Genomic DNA, 19,375 nt, shown 5'->3' with positions numbered 1-19,375 from the left:
ATTGTCTTCTAGTTAAGTGCAGCCTTAGCTTGATAATAGCCAGGTCTCTAGGATCTTCTACGTCTTCTTTAGCATATGAAAATCCTTTTGGAAGCTTCCCTTGTCTTTACCTCCCCCAACTTCAAAGTATATACTCAATTGCTCTTCACAATCCCAGGGCAGTTCTTTCTGCCCCGGGATCCTGTCCCCATGTCTCAGTAAAACCTCCTTTTTGCACTGAAAATATCTCAAGAATTCTTTCTTGGCCATTGATCCCAAACCCTACTTCAATCCACATCATGTTATATCTCAGCTGGTTTTCTAGGGAATGTATAAATGTTTATCTTATTCAGAGAGAAGGGCATTCCAGGCGGGGTTGGGGGGCGAGTGGAGAAGAAGAATGCCTGCCCTGGAAGCCTTTTTGTCTATTTCTGTGTCATATTTACTATTCCTTATATCCCTATTAGCACAATATATAATACAATATGTAACAATATAATACAGTATGTATTGTTAAATAAATTAATATATTCCATATCGATAGAATGTAGTGCATGGATGTTGCATGTGGGGAACTCAAAGGGGAAAAGGTTTGGACAAGCAAAAAAAGGCTGCCTAAGAAGTTTTGATGGCCATGCAAAAGATTTTAGGAAAGTAATATTGTGTTTTAAGTAGAAGAGAGACAGATTTGGTTTCAAATAGTAGATTACACTGGCTACAAGCTGGAGGATGGTTTGGAGGTGGGAGTTGGGAGTGGTGATGGGGTTTTGGAATATAGGTGAGATTCAGTGGGGTGGAGTCCAGAGCTGACGACCGAGAAAGAATTCTTGAGACATCTTTGGTGCAAAATGGTGGTTTATTAAAGCACAGGGACAGGACCAATGGGCAGAAAGAGCTGCTTGCACCGGGGTTGTGTGGGGTGGCTGATTATATACTATGGGGTTGGGGCAGGTAAGGGAAAAGGGAGATTTCAAGAGAACTTTCATATGCTAAGGAGGACCTACAAGATACCCGAGGCTTTGCCATTGTCGAGTTAAGGTTGTTTTTCCTCTCTAGCAAGGTATTAACATTAAGATAGTTGGGAGATTCCTGGAAGAAAGTCATACCCAGGAGTGGGGGGCGGGGGGCAGTTGCAAGGTGTCAGCTTATGCTTTGTCTTCAGCCAGCCTTCTGCTCCCTCATCAATAACATCCAGTTATTGGATGTTGCATGAAGGCAAAGCAATTATTTATTTTATTTTATTTTTATTTTTTTAAGATTTTATTTTATTTATTAATTTGCCAGAGAGAGAGAGAGAGAGAGAGCACAAGCAGGGGGAGCGGCAGGCAGAGGGAGAAGCAGGCTCCCCGCCGAGCAAGGAGCCAGAAGCGGGACTAGATCCCAGGACCCTGTGATCACGAACTGAGCCAAAGGCAGATGCTTAACTGACTGAGCCACTCAGGCATCCCAGTTTTGTTTTTTGTTTTTTAAACCACTGGGGTAGTACACTGTTATCTCCTTAAGAACAAGAGAGATATTGCTATGGGTACTGGCAACATTTTCTGTTCACACATATGGATACAGTCTTAGTTATCATTCTGTAGAGGATTTACTATACCTCAAAGTTTTAATATTAGAGAACATTGATTTGCTCTTTAAAAATTTTAGGGGCTTCTGCTGATATCCAGGCTGAGGGGAGTTTGGCTTCGTATTAAGACATTTCATCTTTCCTGCCTATGTATATAAGGCAGTGAAGGGAGAATCATATTAAAGAATGGCCAAGTTCATGGTTTCAAGGTATGTGTCACTTTGTTTTCATATAATAGGCTATAAAACAAAAACTGAATAACGAATTCTATTTGTTGTCTAAATTGTGTGGACTTTTGAAGCCTAAGTTGGGTGCACAACATTCTCACTCACAGAAGTCTTGATTGAAACATAAATGCTAACACAAATTCATGCCAATCAAAAATTTAAATATAAATACAGTATTTGAAACTACCCTTCCCCAACAACATACAAAGACCCACTAATATTCAGGAGTAACAAAAGAGTTTTCCTAGTATCCTTTTTTGCTCATAACTCTTAAAATGTCAAAGGAGTAAATGAAGCTCAGCCCCTACACTGAGATCAGTTATACAGCTGAACAACAAAGGGTACTGTTTTGTGTTGGCATAAATGAAAAAACAAAAACAAAAACAAAACAAAACACATGAAAGCATGTACTTCATTAAAGACAGACCTGGACTTTTACTTTTACCATCCTCCATTTACTAGATGAGTGTTCTTAGATAAATTTTCAACTGAAGCTCTGTTTTCTCATCTGTAAAATGGGAATAATAAAAAGTTTCTACTAGGTTGTATAATAATCACTTAAATTATTTATGTCAAGTTTGTAGAAGGGGGAAGGGCACATAATAGGTTCTCAAGTGCACTTTTGATAAGTAGGTTTGTTTTCTTTTTTTGGAGAGAGCATACATGCATGTGTGTGCATGCGCATGGGTGAGTGCACGCTAGTGGGGGTTGAAGTGTATGGGGAGTAGGGGAGAGAGGTAGAGAGTGAGGGAGAGAGAAAATGACAAGCAAGTTCCACTGAGCCCTAGAAGGTGCTTGATCTCACGACCCTAGAGTTGAACACTTAATTGACTGAACCACCCAGGTGCCCTGGATAAGTAGGTTCTTAAAATACTTTAAAGTGTATACATAGAGGGGCGCCTGGGTGGCTCAGTTGGTTAAGCGACTGCCTTCGGCTCAGGTCATGATCCTGGAGTCCCGGGATCGAGTCCCGCATCGGCTCCCTGCTCGGCATGGAGTCTGCTTCTCCCTCTGACCCTCCCCACTCTCATGTGCTCTCTCTCATTCTCTCTCTCTCAAATAAATAAATAAAATCTTTAAAAAAAATAAAAATAAAAATAAAGTGTATACATAGAAATAAATTCAAAATCATATGTACAAGGGATTTCTGGCAAATTTCTCATGTAATAAGCTTTAGGGGGAGGGCACTGGGAAAGGCCTATGGCTTCTACTTTTTGATTGGTGCTTAGACTTTTGCCACCATTAAAACTTTAACATTTCAATGTAAGTCCTCGGCCCTTACAAAAATAGAGCTATGTTGGGAAAGGAGTAATCTGGTGTGAAAGAAAGAGCACTAGGCAGGCAATAATGGCCTCTCTTAGTGGTTATTCTAGTTCTGCTACCAACTGGTTTTGAGACCTTAAGTAGGTCACCATATCTCTGTGAGTTACAGTTTCTTCATCTGTAGAACTGGAATACTACATTGATTTTTTTTTTTTTTTATACTCTAATTTTCAACTTACATTGATTTGTGGATCCTCTGAGTGGCTGTTATTTATATACTCTGGTAACTTGGAAACAGACAGACACAATTTCTTCATGAAACAGAGTTTAGGAAGATCAGGGAGAGACAGAGAGAGAAAAATCCAAGCACTTAAAATGCAATGAATACTTAAATGTACAGGAAGAAACACCTAACCTGTTTGAGGACTATCAGGGAAGACTTCCTTTTAAGGGTGGAGGACAGCAGAGGAGGAGAAGAGATTTCTAAAGGTACCCAAAGACCTGGAGATGAGAGAGACCATCACATATTGTAGAAGCTGACACAAGTTTAGTTTGACCAGAACAAATTGTGCAAACAAGAAAACAGGAAATGTATGTAGAGAATAAGAAATGACAAAATGATGCATGTGCTTATTCATCCTTGCATCATTGTGTTTTAACAGAGATGATTGTTAGATCATCAAATACATGTGATAAACTGTTATCATACCTTTCTGTCTCATTGCGAATGAAAACTGAGAGCAAGATTTTATAAAGGAATGTAAAGGATACTAAACATTACTTGAGAGGCTCAGTTGAGGTTAGAAGGTAGAACATCTAGAGAGAAAAAGAGATCTGTGAGAGGAGAGAACTGTGAACTGACATTTGTTTCTTGATTCATTGCTCATCCCTTTCCTGATCTACTACCATGTGCTGACTACTGTTGTAGCTCCAGGGAATATGGCAGTGAACAAGGCATCCAAGTCCCTGTGTGCATCGAGGTTGACAAGCATTATGCATCTTGTGCAAGGAGGATTTCATGTGCTATTCATGGAAGGCAGTTCAGTGCAAGGAAATATCTCATTTCCTTGAAGAGATGGGCTAATCTCTGCAGAGTAGAAGGCATCTCTGCAAAATGGAAATCTCCCCTATTTTTCAATCAGTGCCAAGTGTTCTGATTATTTATGGCAATGTAAAGGACAATTAGATATCCTGGTTGCACTCAGATTGTGTGACAGCATTGTCATTAATTTGCCATGTTCACACACAATACAAAACAAAACAAGGAAACAGCTATTCAGTGTATACTTATGTTAACATGGCATTAGTATTACATTTAGTAAGTTTACCTAGTCATCCAAGTTATAGAAAAGACTGGCATATAATGTTTAATAATAGAATGTTTTGTTTTGTTTTGTTTTAATTTCCTTGGGCCACTATGAAGTGGGTATATATAGGTTTAAATGAAAAGATCTCATAATATGAAGAAAGTACCAAATTTGGGTTATAGTGCTACAAAGTAGGTTAATTTTAGCAGCAGTTTTTGGAAGTATTAAAGACAATACCCAGGAAGAAATTTGATTTCATGCTCTGAAAATAACTGAACAAAGAATACTTTTTGAAGTTCAAGAGACCAGGTGTGCAGGGAGGAATCCTGAGCTGAGCTAGGGTTTGGTTCTCATTCCAGTATTGAGACTAACTCAGGTTGTGATGTTAGGAAAATGCTTTGGACAGAGTGCTACTGGCCTCCAATAGAAGAAAGCCTATCTTCTAGCATAATATATAGGAAAAAACTATCAAATGAACTGGGTCTCTATAGGTCTGGTAATGTAGAACTGACAACAATGAGGATTATAACTACAGTGACAGAAATCTATGATCACTACTTCAAGTATTACTATTATTGCTACTATATTACTACTACTGCCAGACCTTATTAATTATAGTAAATATTATATGCAGTGATATATGTGTGTTATCCATTATCAAGCACTTATTATATAGCAGTGTTCTAAGTGATATTTATATATTTATATATTTAATAATTTAATCCACAAACAATACTATGAGTTAAGTAAGTACTATTATTATTTCCATTTCACCAATGAGGAAACTGAAACATGGGAAGGTCAAATAATTTTGCCTCAGGTAACACAGTTAGTAACTGATCAGGCCAGTATATGATTCCAGACAGTTCTGACTACAGAAGACACATGATTTGGTCAGAGCTGACCAAAGATTGAATAAACAGAGAGAGCTTTGTCCCTAAACCTTTCTGGGTGGAGGCTAGAATGAATACTTGACGACCGACATGCAGATACTAGATGAATACCTAGGAAATATCACTTCTAGGGCTCTTTCTAAACCTGAGATGTCTCTATTCAATATGAGCTACTCTAGGAGCTAACCAAGTGTGCCAAATGGAGTGTTCAAAAATGATATTGGACTGAGTCAGAGTCAAGCTCTTGCAATTTTACTACATATGTATTTGGAGATGCTTAGACAGTACTATTTTATTCTTTTTTTTTTACACCATGGATTCTAATAGAGAACCTCTACATACTATAGGTGCCAAAAACATGTTTATTTTTCATTATCTTGCTGTCACTAGGTCTGTCAGCAAAGCCACTGTTACTAGATAATGTAGTAAATTAGAATGAGCACTAGAATCAGAGCCCAGAGTCCTTGGTTGTAATCTGAACACATCAGGTGCTAGGTGTGTGACCATGGATATAACTTATTTGGCTTTACTTTAATTATTTATAAAATGGGGGGGGTTGATATCTGCTTGACTATATTGAAGATAGGGTTTTAGGGTTGAGATTTGCATTCATAGAAATCTTTATCAGTATAAAGAAAATTCAGTTGAACTTTAATTATTATCCCTTAACATCAAATATAACCAACAACTTTAAATATCCCAATATTATTTTTTTGGGGGGCTTAAGATTGTTTCAAAACCCTTAATTATAGTTCAACCACTTTTTGTCTGTTAGTTTCTTTGGAAACCTAAAGGGAAGAGCACAGACATTAGAAGAAATAACTATACAAAACCTCCAACATAAATGCTGGGTTTTGAATTAAAAAATAAAAAGACTTATCTTTTTGTTCTTTTCCTCCACCATCTTTCTTTTAGTGGAAGTTAAACATGATATATTTTGCAATTAAAAGAGATTTCCTCCTGGGGCGCCTGGGTGGCTCAGTCGTTAAGCGTCTGCCTTCGGCTCAGGTCATGATCCCAGAGTCCTGGGATCGAGCCCCGCATCGGTCTCCCTGCTCTGCGGGAAGCCTGCTTCTCCCTCTCCTACTCCCCCTGCTTGTGTTCCCTCTCTCACTGTCTCTCTCTCTGTCAAATAAATAAAATCTTAAAAAAAAAAAAAAGAGAGAGATTTCCTCCTGTATTGCTAAGGGGAACCGAGAGCTACTAGTGAATGAAAACACCATGAAAGCTGTGAGACCCAACAGGATAAATCCTGGTACACCACTTACTAAAAAGCTGAAGTGAGGAGATAAAGGTGACAATAAACACACATGAGAAAATGTGTATTGCTTCTGGGGAAAGCTTGAACTAGTCAATATATCCACGATGGTTTGTTTGGTTTGCTTTCTTTTTTTTTTTTCTTTTTTAATTCTTATGTTAATCCCCATACCTTACATCATTAGTTTTAGATGTAGTGTTCCATGATTCATTGTTTGTGCATAACACCCAGTGCTCCATGCAGAATGTGCCCTCCTCAATACCCACCACCAGGCTAACCCATCCTCCAACCCCCTTCCCCTCTAGAACCCTCAGTTTGTTTTTCAAAGTCCATTGTCTCTCATGGCTCATCTACCCCTCCGATTCCCCCCTCTTCCTTCTTCCCCTCCTGCTACCTTCTTTTCCTCTTTTTTTTTTCTTGACATATATTGCATTATTTGTTTCAGAGGTACAGATCTGAGATTCAACAGTCTTGCACAATTCACAGCGCTTACCAGAGCACATACCCTCCCCAGTGTCTATCACCCAGTCACCCCATCCCTCCCACCCCAAACCCCATTCCTGCAACCCTCAGTTTGTTGCCTGCGATTAAGAATTCCTCATATCAGTGAGGTCATATGATACATGTCTTTCTCTGTTTGACTTATTTCACTCACATAATACCCTCCAGTTCCATCCACATCGTTGCAAATAGCAAGATCTCATTCCTTTTGATGGCTGCATAATATTCCATTGTATATATATACCACCTCTTCTTTATTCATTCATCTGTCAATGGACATCTTGGCTCTTTCCACAGTTTGGCTATTGTGGACATTGCTGCTATAAACATCGGGGTGCACATACCCCTTCGGATCCCTACTTTTGTATCTTTGGGGTAAATACCCAGTAGTGCAATTGCTGGATCATAGGGTAGCTCTATTTTCAACTTTCTGAGGAACCTCCATACTGTTTTCCAGAATGGCTGCACCAGCTTGCATTCCCACCAACTGTGTAGGAGGTTTCCCCTTTCTCTGCATCCCCGCCAACATCTGTCGTTTCCTGACTTGTTAATTTTAGCCATTCTGACTGGTGTGAGGTGGTATCTCATTGAGGTTTTGATTTGGATTTCCCTGATACCGAACGACATTGAGCTCTTTTTCATGTGTCTGTTGGCCATTTGGATGTCTTCTTTGGAAAAATGTCTGTTCATGTCTTCTGCCCATTTCTGGATTGGATTCTTTGTTCTTTGGGTGTTGAGTTTGATGAGTTCTTTATAGATTTTGGATACTAGCCCTTTATCTGATATGTCATTTGCAAATATCTTCTCCCATTCTGTCGGTTGTCTTTTGGTTTTGTTGACTGTTTCCTTTGCTTTGCAAAAGCTCTTTATCTTGATGAAATCCCAATAGTTCATTTTTGCCCTTGCTTCCCTTGCCTTTGGCGATGTTTCTAGGAAGAAGTTGCTTCGGCTGAGGTCAAAGAGGTTGCTGCCTGTGTTCTCCTTTAGGATGTTGATGGACTCCTGTCTCACATTGAGGTCTTTCAACCATTTGGAGTCTATTTTTGTGTGTGGTGTAAGGAAAGGGTCCAGTTTCATTCTTCTGCATGTGGCTATCCAATTTTCCCAACACCATTTGTTGAAGAGACTGTCTTTGTTCCATTGGACATTCTTTCCTGCTTTGTTAAAGATTAGTTGACCATAGAGTTGAGGGTCCATTTCTGGGCTCTCTATTTTGTCCCATTGATTTTTATGTCTGTTTTTGTGCCAGTACCATGCTGTCTTGATGATGACAGCTTTGTAATAGAGCTGGAAGTCTGGAATTGTGATGCCACCGGCTTTGCTTTTCTTTCTCAACATTCCTCTGGCTATGAGGGGTATTTTCTGGTTCCATACAAATTTGAGGATTATTTGTTGCATTTCTTTGAAAAAAGTGGATGGTATTTTGATGGGGATTGCATTGAATGTGTAGATTGCTCTAGGTAGCATTGACATCTTCACAATATTTGTTCTTCCAATCCATGAACATAGAACATTTTTCCATTTCTTTGTGTCTTCCTCAATTTCTTTCATGAGTATTTTATAGTTTTCTGAGTACAGATCCTTTGTCTCTTTGGTTAGATTTATTCCTAGGTATCGTATGGTTTTGGGTGCAATTGTAAATGGGATCGACTCCTTAATTTCTCTTTCTTCTGTCTTATTGTTGGTATATAGGAATGCCACTGACTTCTGTGCATTGATTTTATATCCTGCCACTTGACTGAATTCCTGTATGAGTTCTAGCAGTTTTGGGGTGGAGCCTTTTGGGTTTTCCACATAAAGTATCATATCATCTGCAAAGAGTGAGAGTTTGACTTCTTTGCCAATTTGGATGCCTTTGATTTCTTTTTGTTGTCTGATTGCTGTGGCTAGGACTTTGAGTACTGTGTTGAACAGCAGTGGTGATAGTGGACATCCCTGCTGCGTTCCTGACCTTAGGGGGAAAGCTCTCAGTTTTTCCCCATTGAGAATGATATTCGCTGTAGGTTTTTCATAGATGGCTTTTATGATATTGAGGTATGTACCCTCTATGCCTATACTCTGAAGAGTTTTGATCAAGAAAGGATGCTGTACTTTGTCAAAAGCTTTTTCTGCATCTATTGAGAGGATCATATGATTCTTGTTCTTTCTTTTGTTAATGTATTGTATCGCATTGATAGATTTGCGGATGTTGAACCAACCTTGCAGCCCAGGGATAAATCCCACTTGGTCCTGGTGAATAATCCTTTTAATGTACTGTTGGTTCCTATTGGCTAGTATTTTGGTGAGAATTTTTGCATCCATGTTTATCAGGGATATTGGTCTGTCATTCTCCTTTTTGATGGGGTCTTTGTCTGGTTTTGGGGTCAAGGTAATGCTGGCCTCATAAAATGCGTTTGGAAGTTTTCCTTCCGTTTCTATTTTTGGAACAGTTTCAGAAGAATAGGTATGAATTCTTCTTTAAATGTTTGGTAGAATTCCCCTGGGAGGCCATCTGGCTCTGGGCTTTTGTTTTTTGGGAGATTTTTGATGACTCCTTCAATTTCCTTAGTGGTTATAGGTCTGTTCAGGTTTTCGATTTGTTCCTGGTTCAGTTTTGGTAGTTGATACATCTCTAGGAATGCATCCATTTCTTCCAGGTTATCTAATTGGCTGGCATACAGTTGCTCATGATATGTTCTTATAATTGTTTGTATTTCTTTGGTGTTGGTTGTGATCTCCCCTCTTTCATTCATGATTCTGTTGATTTGGGTCATTTCTCTTTTCTTTTTGATAAGTCTGGCCATGGGTTTATCAATCTTGTTAATTCTTTCAAAGAACCAGCTCCTAGTTTCATTGATCTGTTCTACTGTTCTTTTGGTTTCTATTTCATTGATTTCTGCTCTGATCTTTATTATTTCTCTTCTCCTGCTGGGTGTAGGCTTTATTTGCTATTCTTTCTGCAGCTCCTTTAGGTGTAGGGTTAGGTTGTGTACTTGAGACCTTTCTTGTTTCTTGAGAAAGGCTTGTATTGCTATATACTTTCCTCTTAGGACTGCCTTTGCTGCATCCCAAAGATTTTGAATACTTGTGTTTTTATTTTCATTGGTTTCCATGTATTTTTTTAATTCTTCTTTAATTTCCTGGTTGACCCATTCATTCTTTAGTAGGATGCTCTTTAGCCTTCATGTATTTGAGTTCTTTCCGACTTTCCTCTTGTGATTGAGTTCTAGTTTAAAAGCATTGTAGTCTGAAAATAGGCAGGGAATGATCCCAACCTTTTTGTACCAGTTGAGACCTGATTTATGACCTAGGATGTGATCTATTCTGGAGAATGTTCCATGGGGACTAGAGAAGAATGTGTATTCCGTTGCTTTGGCATGGAATGTTCTGAATATGTCTGTGAAGTCCATTTGGTCCAGTGTGTCATTTAAAGTCTTTATTTCCTTGTTGATCTTTGGCTTAGATGATCTGTCTATTTCAGTGAGGGGGGGTGTTAAAGTCCCCCACTATTATTGTATTGTTGTCGATGTGTTTCTTTGCTTTTGTTATGAATTGCCTTATATAATTGGCTGCTCCCATGTTAGGGGCATAGATATTTACAATTGTTAGATCTTCTTGTTGGATAGACCCTTTAAGTAGGATATAATGTCCTTCCTCATCTCTTATTACAGTCTTTGGTTTAAAATCTAATTTCTCTGATATAAGGATTGCCACCCAGCTTTCGTTTGGTGTCCATTAGCATGGTCAATGGTTTTCCACCCCCTCACTTTCAATCTGGGGGTGTCTTTGGGTCTAAAATGAGTCTCTTGCAGGCAGCATATCAATTGGTCTTGTTTTTTAATCCAGTCTGATAGCCTGTGTCTTTTGATTGGGGCATTGAGCCCATTTAAATTCAGGGTAACTATTGAAAGGTAGGAGTTTAGTGCCATTGTATTGCTTATAAGGTGACTGTTACTGTATATTGTCTGTGTTCCTTTCTGGTCTATGTTGCTTCTAGGGTCTCTCTTTGCTTAGAGGACCCCTTTCAAGATTTCTTGTAGGGCTGGTTTTGTGTTTGCAAATTCCTTTAGTTTTTGTTTGTCCTGGAAGCTTTTTATCTCTCCTTCAATTTTCAATGACAGCCTAGCTGTATAGAGTATTCTTGGCTGCATATTTTTCTCATTTAGTGCTCTGAATATATCCTGCCAGTCCTCTCTGGCCTGCCAGGTCTCTGTGGATAGGTCTGTTGCCAATCTAATGTTTCTACCATTGTAGTTTACATATCTCTTGTCCCGAGCTGCTTCCAGGATTTTCTCTTTGTCTCTGAGACTCGTAAGTTTTACTATTAGATGTTGGGGTGTTGACCTATTTTTATTGATTTTGAGAGGGGTTCTCTGTGCTTCCTGGATTTTGATGCCTGTTTCCTTCCCAAATTAGGGAAGTTCTCTACTATAATTTGCTCCATTATACCTTCTGCCCCTCTCTCTCTTTCTTCTTCTTCTGGGATCCCAATTATTCTAATGTTGTTTTGTCTTATGGTATTGCTTATCTCTCGAATTCTGCCCTCGTGATCCAGTAGTTGTTAATCTCTCTTTTTCTCAGCTTCTTTATTTTCCATCATTTGGTCTTCTATATCACTGATTCTCTCTTCTGCCTCATTTATCCTAGCAGTTAGCGCCCCCATATTGATTGCACCTCATTAATAGCCTTTTGATTTCTACTTGGTTAGATTTTAATTCTTTTACTTCTCCAGAAAGGGTTTCTCTAATCACTGCCATATTTTTTTCAAGCCCATCTAGTATCTTTAAAGTGATGATTCTGAACTCTAGATCTGACATCGTACTAATGTCCATACTGAGTAGGTCCCTGGCAGTCGGTACTACCTCTTGTTCTTTTTGTTGAGGTGATTTTTTTCTGTCTTGTCATTTGTGCAGAGGAGAACAGATTAATGAGAGAACAAAATGGTAGCAGAGTAACAACGTCCCCAGAAAATATACTCTAAACAAATCAGAAAAGACCTGAAGCAGTGGGAAAAGAAAGGGAAAGAGAGAAAAAAAAAAAAAAGAAAAGAAAAAGAAAAAGATAAAGATAAAAACAAACAAAAACAAACAAAACAAAACAACAACAACAACAACAAAAACAGAATGTGATCAAATATGATCAGGCTGGTATATAGATCAGTGCCACACACTAGATTTTGGGTGTATTTTGGTCTGTTAGAAGAAAGTGCCTCCCAAAATTTTAAAGAAAGAAAATCTTATATATGTACAAAAATAAGGGTTGATATGATGAAGGGATGTAATATGACTATAAAGATGGAAATTATAAAAAATTTTATAAAAGGAATTGATAAGAAGTTGTTTGAAAAAAGAAAGATGAGGATTTAAAAAAAGAAAAAAGAAATAAAAAGGGAGAGAATGTAATCAGGCAGGGGAGTATAAAAAACCATATACTAGAGATTTAGGGTATATTTTGATCTGTTAGAAGAAACTATCTCAAAATTTTAAAGAGAGAACAACTTATATATATATCCGAAAAATACGGGTAACTACTATGAAGGGATAAAATATGACTCTAAAATTGAAAAATAAAAATGTTTTTTTAAAAAAGGGATTGATTAGATGTTGGTTGAAAAAGGGAAAAAGAAAAATTAAAAAAAAAAAAAAAAGAAAAAAAGACAGTTAAAAAGAAAAATTAACTTTGAAAGACTAAAGAATCATGGTAAAAAAGCCATGAATTCTATGTGCAGTATTCCCCTAGCGCTGGAGTTCTGCCGTTCTCACTGATCGGTAAACTTGGTCTTGGTTGGTTGTTCTCACTGATCTTCTGGGGGAGGGGCCTGTTGCCATGGTTTCCAAATGTCTTTGCCGGAGGCAGAATTGCCCCACCCTTGCCCCATCCAGGCTAAGTCATCTGCTCGGGTTTGCTCTCCGGAGCTTTTGTTCCCTGCAACCTTTCCGTACAGCTTTGGGGGTGGCGAGTGAAAATGGTGGCCTCCCAATCTCCGCCCTGAGGAGCCGAGAACTCAGGACCCCTCTCCTCATTGTGTCCCCAGAGAAAAGCCGTCAGTCACTCCCGTCTCCCCTGTCTCTGGCCGCACTCCATGCTCACCCGGCCTGTGACCGCGGGTTTCTATCTCTGGCACCCGACTCCGGGTGGAGTCTTCAAACCCAGCAGATCCCAGTGGTGCACTCCCGTGGGACTCCTCCCGGGGGAGGAAGGGGAGTCTCCCCGGATCTGCCGCTTGTTGGGTCCCTGCTGGAGGAGCAGGGGCCCGACTGTGCTGCGGATCATGGTTTATGGCAACCCGGAGCTGAGAGCCCGCTCCTCGTCTCCACCTCTGCAGCCGGCTTCCCTGCTCCTTTACCTGGGAGCTCTGCCACACTCAGGCACCCCCGGTCTTTCTGTGACCCCGAGGGTCCTGAGACCACACTGTCCCGGAGGGTTCCACCCCCCGCTTAGCCACCAGAGTGACGTCCCTCAGCGGAGCAGACTTTTAAAAGTTCCAATTTTGTGCTCCGTGGTTCTATCACTTGCCAGAAGCGGCTGACGGAGGCCCCTCCCCCGCCATCTATCCTCCCGAATATCACCTCGGATTCACTTCTCCGCACGTCCTACCTTCCAGAAAGTGGTCGCTTTTCTGATGAGAGAATTGTTGCTATTCTTTTCTTCGATCTCCTGTTGAGTTTATAGGTGTTCAGAATGATTTGATCCCTATGCAGCTGAATTCCTGAGAGGAGACGAAATCCAGGTCTCCTACTCCTCCGCCATCTTGCTCTGCCCCCCTTTTGCTTTCTTTTTTAAATCATCCTTTGAGACACGGGTTCAAAACAGTACTTTCAAAAAATGAGTATAGTAGGGTTAAGGACACATGTTATGATTCCATTTCTTTTTCCTCTATTCCACTTGCTATAAAGGGAAGTAGAAGAGACATATCTGCCAATGTCATAGGAGATTTGTTTTAATTAGTTTAATCAGTCCTGGCTGTCATCACAAAATAGTCTGAGCAGCTTAAACAACAGAAATTAGTTTTCTCACAGTTCTGGAAGTTAGAAGTCCAAGATCAAGGTGCCAACATGGTTGGTTTCTGTCTTCCTCACTTGGAGATGGCTGCCTTCTTGCTGTGTCCTCACATCTTGGGCACTAATCCCCCATGCGTACCTCACCCTCATGACTTCATCTAAACTTAACTATCTCCCAGAGTCTCCAATCTCCACATACCATCATTTCAAGCATAAGAACTTCAACCTATGAATTTGAGGGAGACATAATTAAGTCCATAGAGCATAATTGCTGAATTTGAAGTTGGTACAACTAATCATTTCAATCTCTTTGTATATGATAAGAAGACATGATGCACAAGGCTTTCTATCTTCTATATTTTATTTTATTTTGTACATCAAGCATTTGTTGATGTTTTGTTTGTCCTGATGATATGCCATGTTAGAAAATTCCTATTAGAAAACAATAACCTTTATTTAATGATATCAGTCAAATCTGGGAGATTTAGTGGTTGGAATTTGAATGGCCTGGATTGAGAAGCCTATATCTGATTTCTGGAAAAGGTACTGATTTTTCTTCACAGAGAATATTTTATTTTGGTTTGCCTGTCTAATAGGTGATGGACAATCTAGGAATGAACAAAAGCTTGTTTCTTTAAAACAATAGCAGGTCATTTTGAAATCAATATGGATTTTAGAGTCATAAAGAATTTGTTTTGAATTGCACCTTTGTTGCTTTCTAAATGTATAGCTTTCAACAAATTTCTTAAACTCTGAGCTCAAGTTCTTCATCTATAATATGAATTAATGATACCACCTCAGAGTGTCATTGTGTAGATTTAATAAGTATACAAATACAGAGCACCAAATAGAGTCTCTGGAATGTAGTAGATGATCAGAAATCTTATTTCTCTTCTTCATTATCTGCCTTCAAGATGTTGGCCAAGGAGCACAAATTTTCAGTTCTAAGTATTTATCTATCTATCTATCTATCTATCTATCTATCTATCTATCTATCTATCATCTATCTATTTTTAATGTTTTATTTATTTATTTAAAGTAGGTTCCATGCCAAATGTGGGGCTTGAACTCATGACCCTGATATCAAGAGTTGCATACTCTACCGACTGAGCCAGCCAGGCGCCCCATAAGTTCTAAGTATCTAATGTACAGCATGGCAACTATAGTTTATAGTACTATATTCTATACCTGAAAAAAAGTAAATAAACACCCCACACAACTATGAGACGTAATAGACATGTTAATTAACTTGATTGTGCTAATCATTTCCCAATATATATCAAATCATCATATTGTGCACTTTAAATATCTACAATTGAAATAAAATAAAATATGATCAAAAAAGGAAAATATCGCCTGTTAGAATAAGGCTTTTCTAGTTAATGACAGCTAGCATTATCACTGGTCAGCCAAGATTTCTAATAGGAATTGCTCTTGAGTGTTGTAATCTAGTTGATTTCATGACTGATGATCTTGCCACTGAGATTAGTGAAACAATTAAGCATGGTTTTGGCTGAAAGTAATAGATATTCAAACTAACAAAGGCTTAAACAAACAGGGTTTTATTTTTCTAATATATAAGAAATCTGGATATAGGGAATCGGGGGAATCGGGGGTTGGTACAGGGGCTTCATTAAAGGCCTAGATTATTTTTTTTCTGTCGACTTCACTATTTATAACATATTAGCTAATTGTCTCATGTTCAGAAGCAAACTTTCCCAGCAATAGGCTCATTTCTCTGTTGAAGGCAAGAAGGGACATTCCCAGATAAACAGAAGATTCCCAAAAATTCCTCAACTGACTTGACTTATGTGTCATTCACTGAATTGTGTGGCATGGACCACCCTAGCTGCAGGGGATGTTTTGGTAAATAATCACTTAAGTTTTTTAACCTCTAGGTCTGTGAGGTCAGCCAATGAGCGCTCTCAGTTATATTCAGTAAATACTACTTATTCAGGTCAGTTCAATAAACATTGAGGATCTACTAAGTGTCAGACACTGTGCTAGATGTTGAGGCAGGTAAAAAGAAAATAAAAACAAAAGACAAAATACAGTCTTCTTGAGGAACTCAGTCACATGAGAAAGAGAAATAACTGAAAAATTAAACTCTAATTAGATAAATATTTGTAGGGCCACATTTCCAGAATCTAGATGAGCCACTTTCAAAGGTCACTTTGGTATAACCAAGATTATGCCATAATGTCTCTCTGTATCATACTGATGGGCCCTTCCATGTGTGAGTGAGACAGTGAAAATCTACGTTTATTTGATGACCTTGAAAAATTCTCTGAGTAATCAAGGATTCAGTTCAGAGTTGAGGTTTTTGGGTTTTGTTTAATTATATTCCAAGTCTGTAGAAAATGGTAAACTAGATTGAAAAGTTAAAGTATGTCAATTACCTAAAGCAAAAATTTTTTCATGTTGTTTTGAAGAAACACTGAAGTTGTAATATCTCAGAAACTTAACAGAAAACAGTTGTATTAATAGGTCATAGTTGTATACACTGACATAGTTTGGATCCTATATGTTCTCTTTACCATAATGCAGGGTTTGGCAAACTTTGTAAAAGTCCAGATAATTTGGCTTTCTAAGTCATGTGGTCTCTGTGGCAGTTACTCACCTTTGCCATTGTAATAATACACAAGATGTCATAGACAGTGTATAAATAAATGAGTATGCTGGGTTCCAACAAAACTTTATTTATAAAAACAGGTGGCAAGTGCAGTTTGGCCCACAGACCATATTTGCTGATCTCCACCATAGTGGGCCCCAAAATCTTGACATTCTTTTGATTGTGCAATAGTAGATATAGTTATTAACTATAGTAATATATTCAAAGATAGTCCAGCCAGTTGAAAACTTTTGCCATTGTTTTTTTTAAAGTTAAATTTCCTCTCTATTTTCACCTCTTTAAGGAGGAGACAATAACTATTAATAATAATGCATAGGCCAAGAAAATTTCTCTGTAAAGGGACTCAAACATCCATAGCTGTATTCTCTGCAATTATTTGAATAGGAAAATATAGCCAAATACTTTATGTTGAGAGCATTCATAAGATATTTCCTTTAATTTTGTGGACTTCATGTGTGACTACATCTTGTGTAATATATAGAGATGATATATTCTAATTTTCAGCACTGATATGGAATCAGTGTCTTTAAAAACTATAGAAACGTGGTATAGACCAAATACAAGAGAATAATACAGTCAGGGGCTCAAACCACAAAAGTCATCAAGCCCGTGGGTAAAAATCAGAATGAGAGGAAATAAGTTGATAAGGATTTAAAGTCCAGCAAAGGGCACATTCATTTGGTGCATGCTCTCCAATTTATATACCTGCCCAGGAAGCTCTCACTGGAAGGGCTAACGAGCTACTACCTAAAAGGGGATGGTAGCAGATATTTTTCTGAACTTAAAGGTAGGAGTTCTGGAGCCAGCCTCTGCAGTACGGCAATGAGAGATGGGTTATGTGACCTCAAAAGTGACTTCCAAAGCTAATGTTCTGTGAAGTCTGCAGCTGTGGTGGCTATCCTGGGTCACCATCTCAGGAGGAAGGCTGATGCCTCACTGCCAGCCATGCTTTGAGTAAACACGGTCACTTACCTGCCTCCATGAGCTGCCTTTTGGTCCATGAACCCCATCTGTGTCCATTGTCTGTGTACTCCAAGGGAAACAGAAATCAACCCTGGGGCTTGAGTGTGAATTGCCAGCCTCAAGGACTTGCCTGTCTCTTCTGGGCCAGGGAAGGTTATCCTGTTTCCTGACCCTCTTCTTCTCTTAAGAATGAAGGATATAGCCATGTCCCTTCCATCTCCCCACATTGGATAGCCCATGTATTCAGAAAAGGACTGAAAGGGAATAACATCAGAAAATAATCTACCTGGAAAGTGCTAGTTAATGATGGAAAGTCCTAATATACCCAAGTTAAAGACAAGAGAACTTTATCAAGTTTATCAGGGATGAAGCCTGGACCCAAATTCAGGGCTTTAGATGCTAGCAAATAGTGTTTTTTGTTTATTTGGGTTTTTGTTTTGTTTTTTGCTTTTGTTACTTTTACACTATTCTATCAGGATGGTTTTCCTACTTCCATGAAATAAAATATAAAGCTATATTTTCAATAACAATAAATAATTGAAAAAAATAATGAATAGCCAAGAGCTATAACAAATATTTCAGTAATTCTAAATTAAAAAAAAAAAGCTTCATTTTTTTTTTACACTCATCACAATCATGGTACATATTACTATTGTCATCACTGTACAAAGAAGGAAATTGACATTTGTAGAGGCTGAGTGGGAGAACTATTTTTGCTTCACTCAATGGACCTATATCATTGCTCCTTTTCAGTCTCTGCCTTGGGGAAAATTTATATACATTTTGCAATATACATTTCAATCTTCTGTATGAAACATTTCTGAATCCTCAATAGATTGCAATAAATTGCAATAAAACATAATTGAAATAAAACTGGGAATAAAATAATTATTTGCAAATATTGAAGCCATGGCTGGCTTCATTCTTTAAGATTGCTCCAGTCTCTCTCTTGACCGAGGGTTAGCATCAATAAGAAGCACCATACTGTGTTGTAGGAAGCCTACAAAAGTAACAAGCATGGAATAGTTCACACAGTGTGTGTGTGTGTATATATATATATGTATATATATACACATATATGTTTTTATTGTATATATTTTATATATGTATATATTATGTACATATATATGTGTGTGTGTGTGTGTGTGTGTGTATCTATCTCCAGAGCAAGACATACAAAGGACTCTCTCTTCTTCCAACCTCAAGTCATTGAGAAGGAAACCTCCTTCTAAGCTTAGGTTATTTACTTTTATTATGTCCCTAGGTCAGGAACTCTGCAGGACCACAGCATCTGATCTATTGCTAACATTAATCTGGGGGAGCCAGATTGTTCTGTAGTGATAACAGGGGAGATAAAGGGTATTGTGTAAATAAATTACACCTACCTGTAACTAAGCCTGTCTCCTGTCATCTATCCTTTGCTATTTTTCTTTCTCAATAAATGGCTTCCCATCGCTTCTCGGCCTTTTGGCTAAGATCAAGTGTAGTATTTGTTCTTAACAGTTTAATAAATGGCTTCCTTAAGAGAAGTCAAATTCCAGAAAATTCTATGCAGTGCTTACTTTATATAAATAAAACGTAGTTAACATAATGGGTGTTGCTATCATATTCCATGGGGACTGTGTGTATCTAAAATGAGTTGGGAGAGGGGGGTGGGGGGATGGGTTAGCCTGGTGATGGGTATTAAAGAGGGCACGTTCTGCATGGAGCACTGGGTGTTATACACAAACAATGAATCATGGAACACTACATCAAAAACTAATGATGTAATGTATGGTGATTAACATAACATAATAATAAAAAAA

General features: G+C 38.4%; 1 pseudogene; it reads left to right on the top strand.

Moving 5' to 3' along the window:
* Positions 1 to 19,021: 19,021 nt before the first annotated feature.
* LOC118004330 lies at positions 19,022 to 19,137 on the top strand (annotated as a pseudogene).
* The last annotated feature ends 238 nt before the right edge of the window (positions 19,138 to 19,375 follow it).

Source organism: Mirounga leonina, unplaced genomic scaffold (genome assembly GCF_011800145.1).
Source record: "Mirounga leonina isolate KUSES-001 unplaced genomic scaffold, KU_Mleo_1.0 Mir_92, whole genome shotgun sequence".
NCBI lineage: Eukaryota > Metazoa > Chordata > Mammalia > Carnivora > Phocidae > Mirounga > Mirounga leonina.
This window is presented reverse-complemented; position numbering and strand designations above follow the sequence as displayed.